This window comes from Zosterops lateralis, assembly GCF_965231275.1.
Source record: "Zosterops lateralis genome assembly, chromosome: 31".
NCBI classification, from domain to species: Eukaryota; Metazoa; Chordata; class Aves; order Passeriformes; family Zosteropidae; genus Zosterops; species Zosterops lateralis.
This window is the reverse complement of record NC_139791.1, coordinates 5,681,410-5,702,448: the sequence shown is the minus strand read 5'-3', so window position 1 is coordinate 5,702,448 and position 21,039 is coordinate 5,681,410. Positions and strand designations below refer to the sequence as shown.

Below are 21,039 nucleotides of genomic sequence, written 5' to 3'. Positions count from 1 at the left end.
TCTGGAGGTGGATTGCCAACTTTGGCCATGGGCACCTGGACATGAAAGGTGTTTCTTTTTCCTGTAGGAAAGAGAAGCACATGGTCCCAGTGTTTCAAAGGCAGATGAGAGGTGGACTCCAGGTGGCTAAACCAGCCAGGTCTATCTCTCCTGGCAGATACTATCTGGGAACAATCTTTCCATAAAAGAAATTTTGGAGGAGGAAGCCTTTTTTTAGCCATGGGTCCCTGGAGAAGGACAGTTCTTTCCCACAGGAAGGAGAGCACAGAGCCCCAGAGCTTCTGGGGCAGATCAGCAGCAGCCCTCAACATGCCAGGCTCAGCCAGACCTGTCCAGCAGCCCCCAGGAGGCCAAACCAGCCAGGCCTGATCCATGTTCCCTTGGCTCCCTGGGGCCCCTGAGTTTCACAATGGTGCCCTTGATTCCATGAGGCCCCACAGTGTCCCCATGGCCCCTTGGTTCTGTGAGGTTCTGTACTGTCAGCAATGCTCTCCTTGGTTCTGCAGTGTCACAGTGGCCACACAAAGGCCCAGGGGCTTAAAAGGCAGGACATGAGCCCAGCCCATGGTGTGGACCCTCCTTCTCCTGGGGTTTGTGTCTCACCCATGCTGGCTCCATGGAGTTGGTAGCTGTATGCATGTCCTTCTTTATCTCTTCTGTCTATCTATCTATCTATCTATCTATCTATCTATCTATCTATCTATCTGTTTATCTTTTTTTCTCCTTCTAATTCTTTTTACCTGGAATGTTTTTTTAGAACTTGAAATTTTAAGAGTTAAAGTTTCCAGATCAAATGGGCTAAGTAAATGAAGGTACTGCTACAATAAGAATTTTATGTTGAATTGGATGTTTTATTAAATGCTTTGCCAAAGTTCCTTGACTTTATGTATTTTGCCACTAAAGTTTGGTGTCAGCTCAGTTGGTTAAAACATGGTGCTAATATCAGTGAGGTTGTGGGTTCAATCCCTCTATGGGCCATTCACTTCAGAGTTGGACTTGATGATCCTTGATAGTCCCTTGTAACTAAGAATATTCTGTTCATCCTGAAAGTATCTGGTTGGCATTTCTCCTGTGCACCAAACTTGAGTAAAGGATCCTTTGGTTACCCCTATCATTTCAGTGTTCTAGGGTGTTACAGTCCCTCAGGCTCACAGTGGCCTTTTGTTTCCATGAGGCCCTGCTGTGTCACACTGGCCCTTGGTTCCATGAGGATCTGGAGTGTCACACAGGTTTATAAAATTTTTCCTTGCTGCCCCTGCCATCCCAGTGCCCCACCAAGAGCCTCGAGCCACCCGGGAGGGACAGGCCCTGCTGTCCCAGCCCTGGGCTCAGCCCTTGGCCTTTCTGCTGCCTCCAACCAGCCCAGGCATTGCTCAGCATTGCAGTTCCCTGCTCACAGCCTTGGCCTCCCTGCAATCCTGCCCTCAAGGATCTGCTCTCCCCAGTCCCTGGGGAGCCTTTGGCACTCCCTGCCCTCCCTGGGGCCCAGGGATGCTCCAAGGGACTTGGACTTCTGCTTCTGACTCCTTGAGCAGCTTCTTCAACCTTCTCTCAGTGCCTGAGGGTCCTGGACTCAGCCTAAAGTCTAGTGTGGGGCTGATTAAAATACAGAAAAGCCTCTGGAGCTTTTTGTCTTCCTTCAATTTTCTTCAAGTCCCTAGGGCTTGTGCAGCTGATTGGAGTAAATTTGGAGTTCTCTAAAGGAGGAACATTTCAAAGTTCACCTTATAGTTTTTGGTTTTTTAATCACGAGGGTTTTGTTGTTTTGGTTTTTTTTTCAGTAATTACAAGAGGTGACAATCATTCTCCAAGAGATCTTGATGCTGAATGTCTCCTTAGGATGTCTGGGCACGGACAAGAATGAGCCCCTTGCAGGCTGACCCTGTTTGGACAACCTGCTCCTCACCCCAACCTCACCATGTCTGACATTGCCCATCTGGGACTGACATCCCTGTGCCTGCATCACAACCTTGTCCCCTGAGCTCTCAGCTGGGTGTCCCAGTCCATTGCACCATGTGCCACCTGCTCTCCTCAGGGCTCTGCCTGCACACAGGCCCAGGAGAAGTTTTCCTGTTTGTGAGGAAAGAATGGAAAGGGATGAGCAGGTTTCCTACACAACAAACCCTACTCAGGAACCACATGCTCAGTACAGGCTGCCTGGAATGATGTCACCTTTCTACAAGGGACTGTGTGACCAGAAATTATCTCTGTCAGCAAAATTCTCTGGGTCTTTCAGCTCAGTTCTCTGTCCCTGTCCTGGATCCCTGTTGCAGATGGAAGCTGCTGGTGCCATCCTCACTTTTAACTCCTCTTTTGAATGCAAACAGATGTTCCCAGGTGTGTAAAGGAAGCTTTGTCCAATGTTTATGCAAAGCTTTTGTGTTCCTCATGGAACCAAGGAGACCCTTGTGACACTGCAAGGCCTTGTGTAACCAAGGGTCCATTGTCACACAGCGGGGGCTCATGGAATCAAGGAGACAATTGTGACAGTACAGAACCTCATAGAAACAAGTCTCCCTTGTAGCAATTATGGAATCAAGGAGACATTTGTGACACAGCGAGGCCACGTGGAACCAATGGTCCATTGTTACACTGCAGATTCAAGAAGAACACGGTGACACCAGGGAACCTCATGGAACCAAGGGTCCTTTGTGGCACAGCAGGGCCTCGTTGGAACCCAGGGGACCACTGTGACAAAGCAGGGCCCAAGGGAACCATGGAGACCATTGTGACACTAAGGAAACTCATGGAACCACAGTGACCATTGGCATGCTATGGAACCTCATCGATCCAAGGGTTCATTGGGACATTGTGGTGCCTCATGGAATCAAACACTGTGAAACTTGGAGGCCTAATGGAACAAGGGTTTCTATTGTGACACTGCAGAACCTCATGGAATCAAGGTAACCGTGTTACACTCCAGAAGCTCATGGAACCAAGGGGCCATTGTGACACTGCAGAACCAAGGAAACTGTTGTTGACAGTACAAAAGCTCATGGAATGAAATGGCCACTGTGACATGATGGAACCTCATGGACCCAAGGGTCCACTGTGACTCCCTAGGGCCTCCTGGAATAGAGGGTCCATTGTGACACAGTGGGGCCTCGTGGAACCAGGGAGCCTCTGTGATACTCCAGATCCTCATGGAACCAAGGGTGCATTGAAGCACAGCAGGGCCTTGTTGGAACCAAAGAAACCACTGCTAAAAGCAGGGTAACTCATAGAACCCACGAGTCCATTGGTACAATATAAAACCTACGGAACCAAGGGGCCATTGTGACATTTTGGGCCACATGGAACCAATGGTCCGTTATGACAGTGAAATCCAAGGGGAACATGGAGACACTCTGGAACCTCATGGATCCAAGGGGCCTTTGTGACACTCAAGAACTTCATGGAACCCAGGGTCCATTGTGACATAGCGAGGCCTCATTGGAACAAAGGAACCGTGTTGACAGTATAGAAACTCATGGAACCAAGGGGCTGTGGTGACACAGCAGGGACACATGGAACCAAGGAGACCAGTGACATTTAGGAACCTGCTGGGGGTTTTCTTTCCTGTCCTTTTCTTTCCTTTTTCTTTCCTCTTTACTTATAGAATCTTTTCCCATAGAGTTTTTAAGATGCGCTGATGGCTGAGTGCCCGAGATGGGGGGAGGTAGCCCGGCCTCAGGGAAGGAGGGTGTCTGGTGTCACTCCTCTGGTTTTTGGGAGTTGCTCTCAGAGGGACAGAGATACTACGAGAAGAGAGGCAGGTAAAGGATGGGGGCAGGGGAAGTTGGGGGTTCTCACTCTCAGCTTTGGGAAGAGGACGATCAAGCTGCTGCTTGGGGAAAGGAATTTCACCACCACTGCTACAACCCAGCTGGGAGCTGCCTTTCTCCTGCTGCTGGGCCCTGCACCCCCTGCCCTGCAGGGACGTCCCGCAGTCCCAGCGATCGCCGCAGAGTGTCTGATACATCTCATCCACCACCCCAGGATTTCTGCTCATCCCTGCCCTTCCAGCCTGCTGCTCCCCAGAGTCCTGCCAGGGCCCTGGGATCAGCAGCCCCAGGGGTTTGTGCAGAGAGGCCTCTCTTCCATCCCTCCCGGCTGGGACAAAGCCGCCATTCCCGCGCGCTCCCCGAGCCCGCGCCACAGCGCCCCCTGCAGCCGCGGGGGAATCATCGCACCTGCCCCGCCCACCGGGAGCCACCAGCACCCCTGCTGGCTGTGACCGGAACTGCACCAAAGGGGAAACTGCCTGCGGCCGAGAAGGGCTCACTGGGGGCCTGGCTCTGTTTGTTGTTAATGCCACAGTTATTGTTGTTTGCTTGCCTTGTTAGACAGGCTAGTAAAGAACTGCTATTCCTATTCTCTTTTTTTTTTCCTTAAACCACCCTGAACAGTTTCAAAATTATAATGATTTGGAGAGAGGGGGTTTACATTCTCCACTCCAAGGGAGGCTCCAGCCTTCCCTAGCAGACACCTGTCATTCAAACCAAGACTGAACCTCATGGAACCAAGGGTTCATTATGACACTGCAGAAACAAGGACACCATTGTTCACCCTATGGAAGCTGACAGAACCAAGCAGCCATTGTGACACTCAGTGGCCTCATTGGACCAGGGAGACAATGGTGACACTACAGAACCTCATGGAACTAGGGGTTTATTGTGACACTCTGGGGTCCCATGGAATCAACTGTCCATCGTGACACTGTGGATCCAAGGAGATCATGGTGACATTATAGAAGCTCATGGATCCAAGGGTCCATTGTGACACAGCAAGAACCTATGAAACCAAGGATAACATCATTACACTACGGAAGCCCATAGATCCAGGGAACCAATGTGACACAGGATGTCCACATAAAGGCAAGGGGCCATTGAGACACTGTGGGCTTCGATGGAAAAAAGGTCACAGGTGATAGTACAGATGCTCATGGAAACTCTGGGGTTTTGTGACATACATGGAACGAAGGACCCATCTTTAAACTGTGGGTGTTGTGAATGAAGAGAGAGAGCTTAGACAAGTCCTGCCTTTGACTCAGATTTCTGGCAGTAGCTCTGTTTAGAGCCGCCTGCACCCCAGTTTGCTCTCAGTCGCAAGTTCTTAATAATGGCAGATCAGGTCTACAACTAAATGAAATGTTTATTTGACAAAAATTTATCAGACTAGTTATAACACTGGAATAAAACAAAAAGAACTATTGGTAGTCTAAAGATGCCCATATTACAGCTAGCAAATAAATAGTATAGATAAGGATTCAATGTAACTTACCATCAATTTGGTGATGGAGTACACTTAGAATTCTTCTCTCAATTCCGAGGGAGAGTATCCACAGAGTTTGCATCTGAGCTTGTGGGAGAAGTCCCTGCACATTTCCAGAGTGTGTATAGGAGGCTTTTACCTCCGTGGAAAATGGTGTAGCTTTTATAGTTTTAAAATAGTGTCTTTTCAGTCAGAAATCTCTGGCTTATCTCTCCTTATCTATTCTCACACCCACTCATTTACTGGGAGTTCTACTCCTAGTGCCAGAGGAAGAAACAACTCCCTGGCTCATAACAACTAACTGGCCAAGGTTGTCTCATCACTTCACATGGGGAAGAGAATGTCTGGAGCTGTCACACCAGCTGCAGATAAGCTCTTCTGTAGTAGGGGGGATGTCCTGCCACAGAGGGGCACAATGGAGTCAAGGACACCATTGGTACTGAAATCTGCTGGATAGAAACTTTTAAACACAGTTTTGAGTATTTGAAAGCAGGTATTCTTTATTACAGCGTGTTGGCTACTTGGGTGATCCTTTCACCATTCGAGTGCACTGAGCATTGAATGAACAGAGGTTTTATCACACACACTGATTACACATTCATGAGTTATCCCCACTTCCTTTGACTCTATTTGACGTAGTTGCACCCCTTAGCACAAGTCCTTACATGGTTCTTTGAGCTCTGTCTTCAATGTCTAATGTTCTTTTTATGTGGCTGTTCCTTGACCCCCACTTTTGAGTAAAGGCAATATCCTTGTTTTGCATAACTTCTGTTTCGTCAGCCTTGCGGAGCTGAGCTGGCATCCTGCTTGCACTTTGAATGCCTTCTGTTTTCTGGAGTTACATCCTTTATCTGCTTCTCCAAGGCTGTGCTGATCTGTTCTATTAAGTGTCACTTGTAGGTAGGGTGACAGAAATCGTGACTCAAGTCCTCATCATCATTAGACAAAACAGCCAGTTTTATTGTTCAAAACCTTCTTATATAGGGAGTTCATAACTCTCAGCTCTAGACACTGATTAGTCTGAGTCTTAGCCCCACTCAGCTCCTTGACCAGTGATGTCTCTGCTCTCTGGACTGACCATGACTGGCTGAGGTCTCTGCATGAGCTCTCTTAATTCACCTGGGGACTTCTAGAACAAGCCAGGTCAGCTGAACTGTGAATCCAGGGACACCAGTAATAATAGAGGGTTGGACGAAAGCAACGCAGGTCCGACCACTGTGGTTACCACTGTGTTCTTCTTTTATTTCATGCAGCATGGTGGCTTATATACATTTCTACATAGTTTACACATTCAATAGCTTTTTCATTAGCACACAGCAGAGGAAAGAATGCAAACACACAATGTTTGGTTTACTTTTAAGGTGGCTAACATGTGCCTATTAATAACTCTATTCAGTGACCTTCAACACCCCATTATTTTTCCCAGACACCTTAATATCTAATTCTAACTGCGCCACAACTTTACTAAGTAGTTTTATCTGCATCACAGGCTTCAAGGCCTCAACAAGGCCTCAGGTCAGGCCTCAGCTGGGGTAGTTCAAGATCTAGATATCAATCATTTTCTCCTTTCCTGAGGAAATCCATAACAAATCCCCCTTTTTCTTTTTGAACTACCCAGACTGAGTCAAAGGCGCAACTAATAGCATTTCGCACACACTTTAACACACAGGGCACAACTATTAATATGACTATAATAACAATGAAGAGAAAGATTCCAAAATGGATCAAGTCTTTGATCCAACCAGCAAACCCAAATGAATTGACTCAGTTGTCAAACAAGTATTAAAACCTACAATTTTCCCCATGTTACTTCTTAGCTGTCTGAGCTGTTTGTAAATTGAACAAGAGTGATCTGACAAATTCATGCAGCACAAGCCTTCAAATTCCTCACATCCATGCCCTTGAGCAAAGAGAAGGAAGGCAGCTCTGTTTTGAAGCACTGCATGGCAGACGGATGAAACATCCGCTGAGAGCTCACTCAACATATTAGATGTTATAATAATTTGTTTGGATGTCCAACAAGCTAAGGTTCATAACTGGGTCAGAGCTTGTGCTGATGCAACTCCTGAGGCAAAAATTGATACTACTATTACAGTTGGGGGTCCCCACAACAATACTGAAACTTACAGGTGGGATCTAACTCAAGAGCATTGTGTTTAGATCGTTGAGGTGTTTGTGCAAATTTTGAAATTTGATGAATGGAAGGAGTGAACAGGGTTAATTTCCCAAAGTAACATGGGCCTCCTGCAGCTCTCTAGGGTACTGCAGACCAGGCTCGATTCCACAGATGAGGAAAATTCCAGGTGGTAATTTTCTTGAAGCATCTCGTGGTGGTACTACAAGCTGGGTCCAATTGTTGTAGTACTCTGAATTATTATTGGGGGATTATGGGGATTTAGGAAACAACTAAGTGTTGCCGACTTTGGATTGTCATACATGACCAAATGTCAAACAATAATTACTTGGTATGGAACCAAGGAGATCAAATTCCTGTGGCTCAGTACCTATTATTTTAAGATCTTGCATGATTGCAACAGCTTGTGCTCCTAAATAATTTCTTGGGATTTTATGGATTTCACACCAGGTTTCAGACTGGGTGTGAGTGGACCCAATAGGCCGATGGCACCATGTGTTCCAAGCTTCCGTCAAATTAGAATATATTTTGGCTTGAGTCCAGTTTTTGAACTCTGTCATCGAAAGCAGTGGAACTCCAATTAAACAGGTGCGAAAAGGACTGGATAGTATCACTAAAGACAGACAGAATGAATCTTGTCCAGTTCGATTGGCCCATGTGACCCAGATGTTTTGTGTTTTGTCAATGTTGAGCACCCCAAACACACTTCCTGTCAAGACAATGTGGAGAACAGGTAGTTCAATTCACAGCATTTTCTGGTACTTTTGGTTTTTTTCTCCAGTGTTCTATTAAAAATACTTATAACTTATAATAATTTTTATAAATATAACTATACAAACTACTTATTTCACACGCTTAAAATTAATTTTGATCAGGTTCAGGATTGTCAGAAAGTATTCCAGGTAGGTCGTTGTCGTCCGGATTGTATTCAGTGTCCGATGGTATTCTTGCTGGAGGACACGCATGGGTAAATTGACTTGGCACCCAGACAGGAGCAGCGTCTGTGGACACACACATGTATCCACAACCATTAAACAACACTTGACTCGGTCCTTGCCATTCACCCATACGCAGGTTTTTTATGATAAACATAAAGTCCTGGAATTGCCTGTGGCCTTCCCTCTTTTATTGCGTGATAATGTATCACGACCACAGGTTCTTCTCAACCTTCTGCTAAACGTAAATAATTTAAGGTGAATAATACTTTTGGCGGTCTACTAACTACATCAATGTCATCAGTCTGTTTTTGTTTTGCTAGATATTCTTTCAGGGTGCAGTTTGCTTTTTCTACAATAGCTTGACCTGTGGGAGAATGAGGGATCCCTGTGGTATGTTTCACCCCCATTTCTGCATAAATCTGGCAACTTGCTGACCGACATAGGCCGGATGTTGTCGGTTTTGATTTCCACAGGCACACCCATGACTGCAGAACAAATGGACAGATGTCTCTCTACATGCAAATTTTTTTCCCCTGGCTGTGCTGTCGCCCAAATGAACTTAGAATAGGTATCAACTGTGACATGGAGGTCTTTCAATCTTCCAAATTCTGGAACATGAGTTACATCCATTTGCCACAGTTCTAAAGCTTTCAGTTCCTTTGGGTTTGTGCCTAGCCCCAGTTCAGGCCCATGATGACTGCATTGAGGGCAGGCACGTACAATGCCTTGTGCATCACTCAAAGGAATCTGAAATTGTCGGTGCAAGGCTCGTGCATTTTGATGGAAAGTTTCATGGCTGTTGCAAGCCTTTTCAAACTTGTTCTGAGGGGGAACATGGACAACACAGCTGACTGCAGCATCTGCTCGTGCATTGCCTTCTCCCAAACCTTTGTGGCACTGATGACTTTGGATGTGCATAACACAGAAGACATGATGATGTTGTTTCAGCACATTTCTCAGTTGTAAAAACAGTTCTCCAAGACATTGATTCTGGGTTTGCCTGAGGAGTGCATCTTTGATTCTCTGCACAATTCTGACTACGTACAAAGAACTGATACAACATTGAATGGTTCCTTGTTCCAAGTCTGCAAAGCCCAACACATGGCTTTCAACTCAAGGGTTTGAAGTGTATCTCCTGCTTCACCCTTAATTACATGTTGCAGCCATTGTCCTTGTTGCTGCCAGACACATGCAGCCTTTTTTGTTTTTTTGACCAGCATCTGTAAACACTGTTCTGCCTTCCACTGGTTTCAGTGAACACAAAGGCCTTTCCAACCATCGGTGTCACGTGATCAGATGCCACATTGGACCTTTTGGCTGCTTGTTGTGAACCACACCTGCAAAACCCAACAACGCTTCTTGCAATGCAACTGAGTGCCTCAACAGCCATTCCAAGTCTTCACCTTTCACGGGAATGCTGATGTCTGCTGGCTCTTTCCCATCTATTTCTATAATTCTGTCTCTGCCTTTTCTTATCAATGCTGCAAAAGCATCTGTTCTGCTCATGACATGACACTTTGGCTGGACGGGCAGAAACACCCACTCAGTTATGATTGCTGCAGAATCGAATTTTTGGTCAGATCTGTTCTCCCTCTTTTTCTTTTGCCATTGAAAGACAATGGCAAGTGGGCATGTCTTAGGGTGACTATAGTGGTTGTATGTTCAGTCATCTGTTCTGTGTGTTCTGCATCATCAAGACTGGTTCTCAAAGCGAGCAGAGAAAGAAGAAACGCTCAAGCCAGCTGGTGCAAAAAGTTTTCTTAGACTATTTTCTTAGGACTGTTTAAATCTGCTCTGGACTGAAAAAACCCAGAGGAGCATCAGGAGCTGCACTTGCACAGATTGTTCTTTATCATTCAACACTTTAGAAAACAGCATCTGGTACTTGATCAAAGCAAGCTGTGTTGAGGAGGCACAAACTCATGAACTGTTGGCATTTTCAATGTCTCCAGCATTAAGTTGTTTTTGAATCAGCTGTTCTGCAATTTGCAGCCTTGTTTCAGTCATGGGCCACTGCTCCACCCATACAGGGTTGTCAGTCAACCAAGTGATTCTCAGAATGCTGATCTGTGGTTAAAACCAAGCCAAGCTGGGTCAACACATCTCTGCCCAACAGACCTGGAAGCGTGACAGACAAAGGCATGGCGTACAGTCGTGCTACAATAACTTGATTGTCTTCGAAGATGATGCAAATGGGATCTGTGCTGATTGCAGAAATTCTCATTCCAGCCACTCCGATGATGTGGTTGCTCGGAGCCCGCAAAGGCCAATCAGAAGGCCAATACAATTGGTTCAGTATAGAAACATTCGATCCGCTGTCTAGAAGTAGTTTTAGCTGGATTTGATGACAACCATGCTGCAATCACACATTAGAAAAGGCTGGCATTGACACTGAAGAAGCAGGTGGCATTGCTGGTGGAGATGGAAAAGGGCTATGGTCCCTCTGGACTCTATGTTGAGAGCTTGCATCTGTCTGTTGCTCTTGTTTGTCATGATGATGTGACAGTTGAGCAAGTTTGGAGATAGCTTGATGCAATTTGGTGAATGCTGTTTGTGTCGTGAGGCAGTGACACTCTGCGATTGTCTCTGTGATCGCTGTTTGCCACGAGCTGCAGAAGCAGTCACTTGACTGTCTGAAGTTTCTGAGTCAGTGTCAGAGTCAGAAGGGAAAGGCCCTTTTGTTGGTTCAGGGCTTCATGACCATGCTGGTATTCCTGTTGTTGCAGCCGCTGCAGCTGTCGTTGCCGTGGACGCCACAGTTGCCAGGCACTGTGGAGCCTGTTTCCCCCCACGGGGAAGGGCGAGCGTTCAGCATCGCTGTGCGCCGTCACGCGCCAGCGAGTGACGTCTTCTCTCTGTTCCGGGTCACTCTGTGCCCGCGTGCACTGACAGTGGGTCTGCTCCGCCCGTGCCACCACATCACTCTGGTCTCTGCCTCGCGTTCCGCCTCTGTGCTGCATCACTTGGGACTGCCCATCTCTGCCCTCAGCCCTGCCTGAGTCCCCACCTGTCTCCACTCCCACAGAGTTGGGCAACCGCGCTATTTCCAGTTCACTCTCAGTCTGTCTCAGCGGCTGAGGAGACAAGTCCTCTGCATGAGTCACATGGTCTAGAACATCCTGTGGGGTGGGCTGATGGGTGTGCTTAGGTCACTTATCGGACGGTTGTAAATGCCAAAGAGTTTTGCAGCTCTGGCGGGTTTTTGGGATAGAAGAGATGGGGTTTCTGGTTTTGCCTGCTCTGCCCCTTCTAAAGCCTGGATTGCTGCCCCAGCCACTTTTTTCTCAGCTGAGACAACTTGCAAGGTATGATGTACTTTTCACCACATCACACCAAGCTCACAGGCACTCTTCCCATCTTTCTGTCCAGAAACTGCTGAATTCCAAAGCATCTCTCCAACCTCCCTCCATTCCGCAGTGCTGAACAGCAAAGATGGCTTATGTAACTTCCTGTTTTTCCGGGCCCACAGGGCCAACTGCTCTAACTCACTCTCTTTCAGTTTTTCATCTCTCATAGAGAGAATATAATAAAGAAGCCGCACTGCCGAACTGAGATCTGCATCCATCTTGTCTCTGAACTGTCTCTCCCCACTGTGGCATACCTTCTGCCACGGGATGGCACTGACGCTCTTCTGCGGTGTCAGACGACCAGCCGCATGGCTCCAACCCCTTCTCCTTGTTGCTCAGCCCATCTGGTCTCAGTCCACTGCGCTTCCGAGCCCGTTCGAGTCAGGTCCAAGCAAGGAGGCTTAATGAGCTCTTACCGCATCTAAGCCAGAAGTCTTGCGAGTTCTTCTACCTGCATGCAAGGTAGAATCCGCACGAGAACTCCCCCCACTTAAAACAGAGTTCTCACACACATGTCTAGACGATTTTCTGCATTTAAGCAAACGCATCTAAGCGAAACTCATTTAAGCAAAGGTGTCCCTGTATTCAGGCACCATTATGAAGCCAGGGATACCGAGAATAATAAAAGAGGGTTGGACTAAGAGAACGCAGATCTGACCACTGTGGTTACTTCTACGTTGTCCATTTATTACGTGCAGCACAGTGGTTTATATACAATTCTACATAGTTTATACATGTAATAACTTTTTCATTGGCACACAGCAGAAGAAAGAATGGAAACATACATTATTTGGTTTACTCTTAAGGTGGCTAACATGTGCCTATTAACAACTCTATTCAGTGACCTTCAACACCCCATTATTTTTCCCAGACACCTTAATATCTGATTCTAACTGTGCCACAACTTACTAAGAAATTTTATCTGCGTCACAGCTTCAAGGCCCCAACAAGGCCTCAGGTCAGGCCTCAGTCAAGGTAGTTCAAGGAGGTCTAAATATAAATCATGCCCTCCTTTCCTGAGGAAATCTGTAACACACACGCACTGAGATAACGTACTCTCCTCCGAGAACAAGGTGTAAAGCAAAGAAGACTAATGAGGAGGATACTGAGAGTGAAGAAGACAGTCACCATCTTCTTCCCTTAAGGGAAGTGCCAATGGCACCAGGGGTCATAGGCTACATGAATGTGCCTATTAATACAGGGGACATGAGAGCATTTAAAAAATAAATGGGGAGGCTGATGGATGATTCTTTTGGAGTTGCTGATAGATTAGATGAATTCCTTGGCATGAGTATTTTCAGTTTTGAGGATATTAGCTTGATATTAAAATCCCTATTTCATACCAAGGAAAAGGAAATGATCAAAGAAGCAGGAATACAGGACTGGGAACGCCAGAATCTGCAAGGGGTGTCAGGGGAACAAAAATGGCCAAGCCAGAACCCAGGATAGAATGCTCAATCTGAAAAAGGTAGGCGTAATAAAATAGATTTAAGGAATATTGTGATACAAGGCATACGGGAGGTGGTACCAAAGGGACAAAACATCAGTAAGGTATTTGGAGAATGCCAAGGGAGGGACAAAACTCCAGCTGAGTGGCTAGATCAACTGTGAAAGTGTTTGCAGATATATTCAGGAACAGATCCTAACTCGCCAATCAGGGAAGTATTGGTAAAAACCCAGTTTGTAGCTGAGTTATGGGAGGATATACAGAGGAAACTTGAGAAATCAGAAAACTGGCAGGAAAAAGGGTTGCTAGAGTTATTGAGAGGGACTCAGAAGGTTTACATAAAGAGACATGAAGAAAAACAGAAAATACAAGCAAAGGTAGTGGTGGCAGTGATCAGAGAAGTCCAGAAACAGGAGCGCACCTGGGACCCGGTAAAACCGACCCAAAACCACGAGGCTCAGAGGAGGCAGTCTGCCACCTCAAGGAAGAACTCAGATAGCCAGAAGGAAGTCCCAGAATGTTAACTTTTACAAAAAAGGAGGGACATCTCAAGAGAGATTGTTGAAATAGGATGAAAGATGAACAAATCTTTCAAGAGGATAAGGGGTGTCAGGGGCTTTTTATTTTGGGAACCAGAACAGCTAATGAGCCCTTGATAAAATTAAGAATAGGTCCCCAGAAAAAACTGGTCACTTTTTTGGTTGATACGAGAGCAGAAAGGAGTACTTTGCAAATGTTACCACCAGGGTGCGCTAAAAGCAAGGAAACAATGCTGGTAATAGGCGCGAAAGGCGAGTCGGTCAAAGCGCCTGTGATTAAAAATGCAAAAATAGAATCAGAAACTAAGATTTGCTTGGGGGATATGTTGTTAGTAGAAGAAGCAGATTATAACCTACTGGGAAGAGATATGACTATAGCTCTTGGTATAAATCTAATTGTGGAAGAATCCCAGCTAGTGGTGAGCTTGTGTAAGTTGACCACGGAAAATGAGGATAAGATAGATTCTAAAGTTTGGCATGCTCAAGGAGAAGCAGGGAGGTTGGAAATAGAACCTATTTGCATTGAAACAGAAAGACCTGAAGAGCCAATTAGAATTAAACAATATCCTATTTCCATGGAGGGAAGAAGGGGGTTGAAACCAGTAATAGATGAACTGGGAAAAAAGAAAACTTTGGAGCCATGTATGTCAAGACATAACACCCCCATCCTAGCAGTGAGGAAAACGGATGGAAGTTACAAGTTGGTACAATATCTTCAGGCTGTAAATGAAAGAGCTAGAACCAAGTTTCCTGTAGCAGCAAATCCATATACCCTTTTAAGTCAGGTTTCCCCTGAGGATATTTGGTACAGTCTGATAGACCTAAAAGATGCCTTTTGGACCTGCCCCCTAGCTTAGGAAAGCTGAAAATATTTTGCTTTCCAATGGGAGGACCCTGAGACAAATAAAAAACAACAATTTAGGTGGACATCTTTACCTCAAGGTTTTGTTAATTCATTGATCTATTCAGACAAGCTCTAGAACAATTATTAAGTCAATTTGTGCCCATAGAGGGAACAAAATTGTTGCAATATATTGATGATTTATTGGTGGCAGGTCCAAAGGACGAAGATGTGAGAACAAGTACCATAGCCTTACTGAGTTTCTTAGAAGATAAAGGATTGAAGGTCTCTAAGTCCAAATTACAGTTTACAAAACCAGAGGTAAGATATTTGGGACATTGGATTACAAAGGGTAGGAAATTAGATCCTAAGAGGGTAGCAAGCATTATTGCATTACCTTCTCCAAGGTCAAAAAGGGAAATCAAGCAATTGTTGAGGCTCTTGAGTTACTGTAGGCAGTGGATTGAGGGGTACTGTGAGAAAGTAAAATTCTTATATGAGAAACTAACTACTAGTAAGTTGAAATGGACAAAGCAGGATGAAGAGAGATTCAAAGAACTGAAGGAGATGCTTATAGCAGCCCTGGTATTAAGCCTCCCTGATGTAAAAAGGCAATTTCAGCTATTTGTGGATTTCAGTAACCGTACTGGCCATGGAGTGCTAACCCAGGATTGGGCAAGAACAAAAAAGCCTGTAAGATACATATCAAAGCTTCTAGATCCAGTAAGCAAAGGATGGCCTACTTGTTTGCAAGCAATTGTTGCAGTTGCATTGTTGGTAGAGGAGGCTAAGAAAGTCACTTTTGGAGCTCCACTGGTAGTATACACTCCCCATAATGTGAGAGGCATTTTACAGCAAAAAGCAAACAAGTAGTTTACAAATGCTAGACTGCTTAAGTATGAGGCTATATTGATTCACTCGCAGGATTGCGAATTACGAACAGCCATGGCTCAAAATCCAGCTCAGTTTTTATTTGGTGAGGCATTAGAGAAGTTAACTCATAATTGTGCAGAGGTGGTAGAATTACAGACAAAAATAAGACCAGATCTGGAGGAAGAAGAGCTAGAAAAGGGAGAGAAATGGTTTGTAGATGAATCAGCAGAGGTGGTGGAAGGGAAAAGAAAGCCTAAATATGCAATTGTAGATGGCAAGTCAAGAAAGGTGGTGGAGTCAGGACCTCTCAGTGCCAGTTGGTCTGCTCAGGCTCGTGAGCTATATGCAATGCTACGAGCACTTAAGAGGCTGAAAGGAAAGAAATTTCACAAATTCAAAATATGCTTTTGAGATGGTTCATACATTTAGAAAAATCTAGGAAGAGAGAGGCCTGGTTAGTACCCATAGAAGGGGATTGGTTCATGGAGAAATGATAAAACAAATCCTAGAAGCTATTAAGGAGCCAAAGGCTATTTCTATTGTGCATGTCGGGGGCCACCAGGTAGGGATGCAGTTCAGAAGTCAAGGAAATAACCTGGCAGATAGAGAAGCTAAGAATGATGCATTATTGGTGGTAAGTACATCAAAAATTGAGGAGAATACAGTTCAAGAATACCTCCCTCTCAGAAAGAAATTGAAGATATGAGAAAATAGGAAGAAGACTGGAGGAAGGCAAGTGGAAATTTCCAGATGGCAGAGAGTTATTGTCTAAGAAATATACTAGAAAAATCTTAAAGAGACTCCATCAGCAGACTCACTGGGGAGCACAAGCTCTTGCGGAACAATTTCTCAAAATTTTTGGGTGTAAAGGGATTTATGAATTGGCAAAACAAGAAGTACAAAGATGCATAGTTGTCAAAAGATTAATCAAGCTAGGTCAAGACAAACACTTCTGGGGGGACGCCCTCTAGCTTGTCACCCATTTGAAAGGGTTCAGACAGACTTCACCAAGTTACATAAGGTAGGTAGGCACAAATATCTGTTGGTAATAGTAGATAAATTGACTCATTGGGTGGAGGCCTTTCCAAGTGCAGGGGCCACAGCACAGACCATGTCAAAAATATTATTAGAAGAAATTATACCTCGATATGGGGTAGTGAATCATATAGATTCTGACCAAGGAACACATTTCACTTCAAAGATCATCAAACAATTAGCAGATGCTCTAGGAATTCAGTGGAAATTTCATACCACATGGCACCCTCAGAGCTCAGAACAGGTGGAAAGAATGAATCAGACTCTAAAGGCACAGCTATCTAAATTGATGTTAGAGACCAAGATGTCCTAGGTGAAGTGCCTCCCTCTAGCACTACTAAATATAAGAACTATGCCTCATTCTGAAACTAGAATTTCATCTTTTGAAATGCTTTATGGGATGCCATATGAACATGGGATGCCTGTGGGGCACCCCCTTATAGAAGAGGGCCAAATTCAACCCTACCTAATAGCCATAAATACGAACTTGCAAGAGCTATGACAGCAGGGATTGGTAACCCAAAGCACCTCACTGGAGTTTGCTATTCATAAGATACAATCCAGTGATGAAGTACTGATCAAAACCTGGAGAGAAATCCTGCCGGCACCTCACTGGGAGGGTCCCTTTCTTGTCCTTCTCACCACAGATACAGCCATTTGAACTGCAGAAAAAGGCTGGACACACACATCTCAAGTAAAGAAGGTGGAGCATCAAGAAGAGACACCTGAGTGGAAAGTGACTTCTTCCCCATGGGAATTTAAGGATAAAACTATAATGTCAACAGTACTAAAGTAAATGACCAACCGGGACCAAAAAAATTGTTTGGTGCCCAGATGTGAATGTTTCCCTTTTATCCATTTTAAGTGTGTATATTGTGTTGAGATTTGGGTTACCCACTGCAGAGGGGGAGATAGGCCTAGGGGTCTGTGTTTCAAGTGCTTAGAAGAAGAGCAAAGCCTGACTAGCCTTGCCTTAGGGCTTGCCATGAATTTGGGTATATTGGAGATAGACTCCTCGGATTAGTATCTATTATACCAAAAAAGAGTAATGGGAGAATTGGATGCAAAGGCAAAAGTCCTTGCAGTTCAGTGCCAAAGGTCAAATAAAGTACCCTGAAGGGCTGATCCAGTCAAATTATTGAGGTGAGGCATTTTTAAAAGGAGGTTTGCAATTCAAACTAGCTGTGAGACCCCTGAAGAATAAACTTGCTGTCGAGAAGATGGTTTACCCCGCCGTTGGTGGCAACCCAACAGATGAAGGCAAAGGCAGAGGGGTATGCCTGTGGGGAATCCTGATGGTCCTGAGCCCAGTTGTGTGTGAGATATCCGGGGTGCACACAGAGGATCAATACAGCACTGAAGGACAGAGCCTAACTGATGAGTGTAAGCAGTACTTGCAAGCGATCCTAAAGGAGCAAGAAGCTCCAAAAGGCATAACAAACCAAGCCCAATATGACTGTCAGAGTGATATGGAAAGAGGATACTGCTCCTATAATGGCACCCAATATAAAGTGTGTAAATTGGAAGGGGGGATAGTGTCCCACAACCCAAAGGTGAAATCTAAGAACAAGCAGTCAGAAGCTTCTTTCACCCATGCAATACACAAAAAGGGATACAGGAAGAATCACTACTATTCCTATTTGTAACCAATGTAATCGGCCTGTATGGATAGGAGGTAAAACAAAATCAACATTTGTGGGATACTTTCAAGTCAATGACTTATGTTATGACAGCAGTCAGCTGGAAATGTGCCTAATGGGTGGAAAAACCTACTGGGTAGATAAGAATTTGAAACATCATGAAAAGTCCTCACTAAAGAATGAGCCCATAATGCTTGACCTCCTTAGAAATGATGATGACAGAATATGCTTGCAGTATGACAAAACTTTTTGCTTTTCAAGGAACAAAGAGGGATTAGACCCAGAGAATAAAATGAAGCAGATATCTCAGGAATTGAAAAGACAAGAATCAGAAGCCAGGAAAAAAAGGATGGAACAGGAAAAGTTAAAAACTTTAAGCCAGCACTATAAGCAATTAGAAAAACAAAATAGTGACTGGCGTCTGCCTGCTTCTAATCAGAATCTGTTTATAGACTTAATGCAGGAGATTGCAACTGAACTAGGTTTGTCTAATTGTTGGATTTGTGGTGGACTTAAGTCAGCTGAAAAGTGGTCATCAAAAGGAGAGAGTTTGTGTCCAGAACAACTGCTAAAATGGGATAACGATCAAATTTCCAAAACAATGCAGAGACCAGAAGGGTGGATTATAGATCAGAAAATAATTGGATGATTTGTATTAGAAGAGAAGGGAGAGAGTACACTGAAGTAGTAGGGTACACTCCCTGTATATCCACTTTAGCAGTGAATTCAAATAACAAAACCAAAATTTGGCAACCTGAGCTCCTGACGAGGTATTGGAGTCGGATAAAAAAGGAAGGTTGTGAGTGGATTGACTCAATTGGATTGTGTTGGCATAAAAGCTCTGGAGCTAACCCTTACCAATCTTTGGAAAATTTAAGAGATTTCTGGAAGGACCCTGGGAATGTGAATATAAAGTGGAAGGCTCCAGATGGAATATACTGGATCTGTGGTAAGAAAGCTTATAGTGAGTTACTCTGCAGGTGGAAAGGATCTTTTGCTTTGGGAATGATCAGGCCTGTCTTCTTTCCACTACCCAGGTCAGAGAGTCATTTATTGGGAGCCCCCCTTTATGAGACATTAAACAGGAAGAAAAGAGGATTGAAGAAAGAACTTCCCACAGCAGGAAGGAGTCAAAGGTGGGGGGAGGAAGAATGGCCAGCAGAAAGAATAATGTTATGGCCCAGCAACTTGGGCCCATGATGGGAGTTGGGGATATAGGACCCCAATCTACCTGTTGAATACATTAATAAGACTTAAGTCTGTTGTAGAAATTGTATCAAACCACACATCAGATGCTCTTGCATTATTAGCAGACAACATTCTCAAATGTGGGCTTATGTGTATCAAAACTGCATAACATTAGACTACCTGTTAGCTGAAGAGGGAGGTGTTTGTGGAAATTCAATGAGTCTGAGTGCTGCATGGAAATTGATGATTATGGAGAAACGATCAGGGGTCTGTGTCAGAGTCTGTCCAAGGATGTGATATGCTTCACAAGTGTCTCCAATCGTTGAGGACTGAGACCCCAGACTCTGAAAGGAGCCCCTGGCCTGGCTAAGGTGGAACATTTGCCAAGTCTCAGAGGACTGGTGTGCATCTCCATGAGAACGGAGTGCGAGAACAATGGAACTGGTCACAGAGGACTGAGTCAAGGCTGCCTGTCCTAACTGGTCTGTCCATACCAGAGGTACAGTTTGCAGTTTGCTCCCGAGCACCCAACCTCAACACAGGTGGTTCCTGCCTTGGCTCTGTGCCCCTCGCTTTGGTTCCCTTTGGCTCTGTGCTTCTTGCTTTGGTCCCCACCTTGACCAACCCATAAAAACTCTGGAGACCCCCGCTGACTTTTGTGATCTCACCCCACTGGAGAAGATCACATCTATAGGCATCTTTAGGCCTTGAGGACTTGTCCCTCCACATTGATAGCTATAATCCCCTTCCCCTCTTTCTCTATCTTACTTACTGTTCTCTATTTTCTCTCCCCAGTATCGCATTTGTTGGCACTAAATAAAAGTGCATTTGTGATTGAGTAAACTGAGTTGTCCCCCGCTGTGTCTTTTGCGCTCTGAGATCCTTAAAATGAACCATCAGGTTCCCCACATATATTTGTGGACCCTGACACCTCCAAAGGTATCTCTCCATTTTTAAAAATTATTTTTGCCTCCAGTTGCTCCAATAAATCTCTACCCAAAAGTGCTGATGGAGCATTGGGCATGTGTTAAAACTTGTGAATTCCCCATCGTTTCCCAAGTTTCCCAGTGGTCTACAAAAATGCGCTCTTACTGATTGGTCAGTTGCCTCCTTTACCATGACATAATCATCTGTTATTGGTATTAAAGCTTTATTTAACACTGAGTATGTTGCCCCTGTGTCTACCAAAATTCCATTTCTTTTCCTTTGTTCCCTTTTTTCATTGTAACCAGAGGGTCCCCTAGGATAAGATCCTCCAGTCCTCCTCAGTCTTTCTTAATGTGAGCAACTACTCCCTCCCCTTTTCAGTCTCCTCTTCTTTGATCATCACCCTTTCTCCCTTCTGGCCACTGGTTCTTCAAGTGTCCAAATTTCTTACAAAATGCACATGAGTCTTTCCCTAGTCGTGGTGGTCCTTGCTTTGGGAGCCCTTATCCAAGTCTCCCTTTTTCTTCTTCCCTTATTACTGCTACCAATTTTCTCATCCCTTCTTTGCACCCTACTGGTTGCTAAAAACCCTCCATGCTTCTTCTAGCAAAGTCTCTGAATCTCGCGCTGTCAGGCCCCGAATCTTCTGAAGTTTGTGTCTGATGTCCCCTGTAGATTGTCCTAGAAATAAACCCACCACTGTTGTGTCCCTTCCTCAGACTCAGGATCTAAGGTTGTATGGTAACACATTGCATCTCATGAACGTTCTAAAAATTCAGGTGTTTCAGAGGGACCTTGCTTAATTGCATAGAGGGCCAACCAGTTTATAGTTTTAGGAATTGCCCTCTCCAACCCTTTCATGATAAGGTCTTGGTAA

At 44.9% G+C, this 21,039-nt stretch overlaps 2 protein-coding genes across 2 annotated transcripts in view; one reads left to right on the top strand and one right to left on the bottom strand.

Moving 5' to 3' along the window:
- LOC310920762 (olfactory receptor 14J1-like) overlaps positions 1-21,039 on the top strand; it is a gene marked incomplete at its 3' end in the record, with an annotated part of 1,005,486 nt that overhangs the window by 146,409 nt on the left and 838,038 nt on the right. The window lies entirely within an intron of this gene.
- The window catches only part of LOC310920778 (olfactory receptor 14J1-like), a gene marked incomplete at its 3' end in the record, with an annotated part of 303,434 nt that overhangs the window by 5,961 nt on the left and 276,434 nt on the right, over positions 1-21,039 (bottom strand). The gene's annotated exons all lie outside the window — the stretch shown is intronic.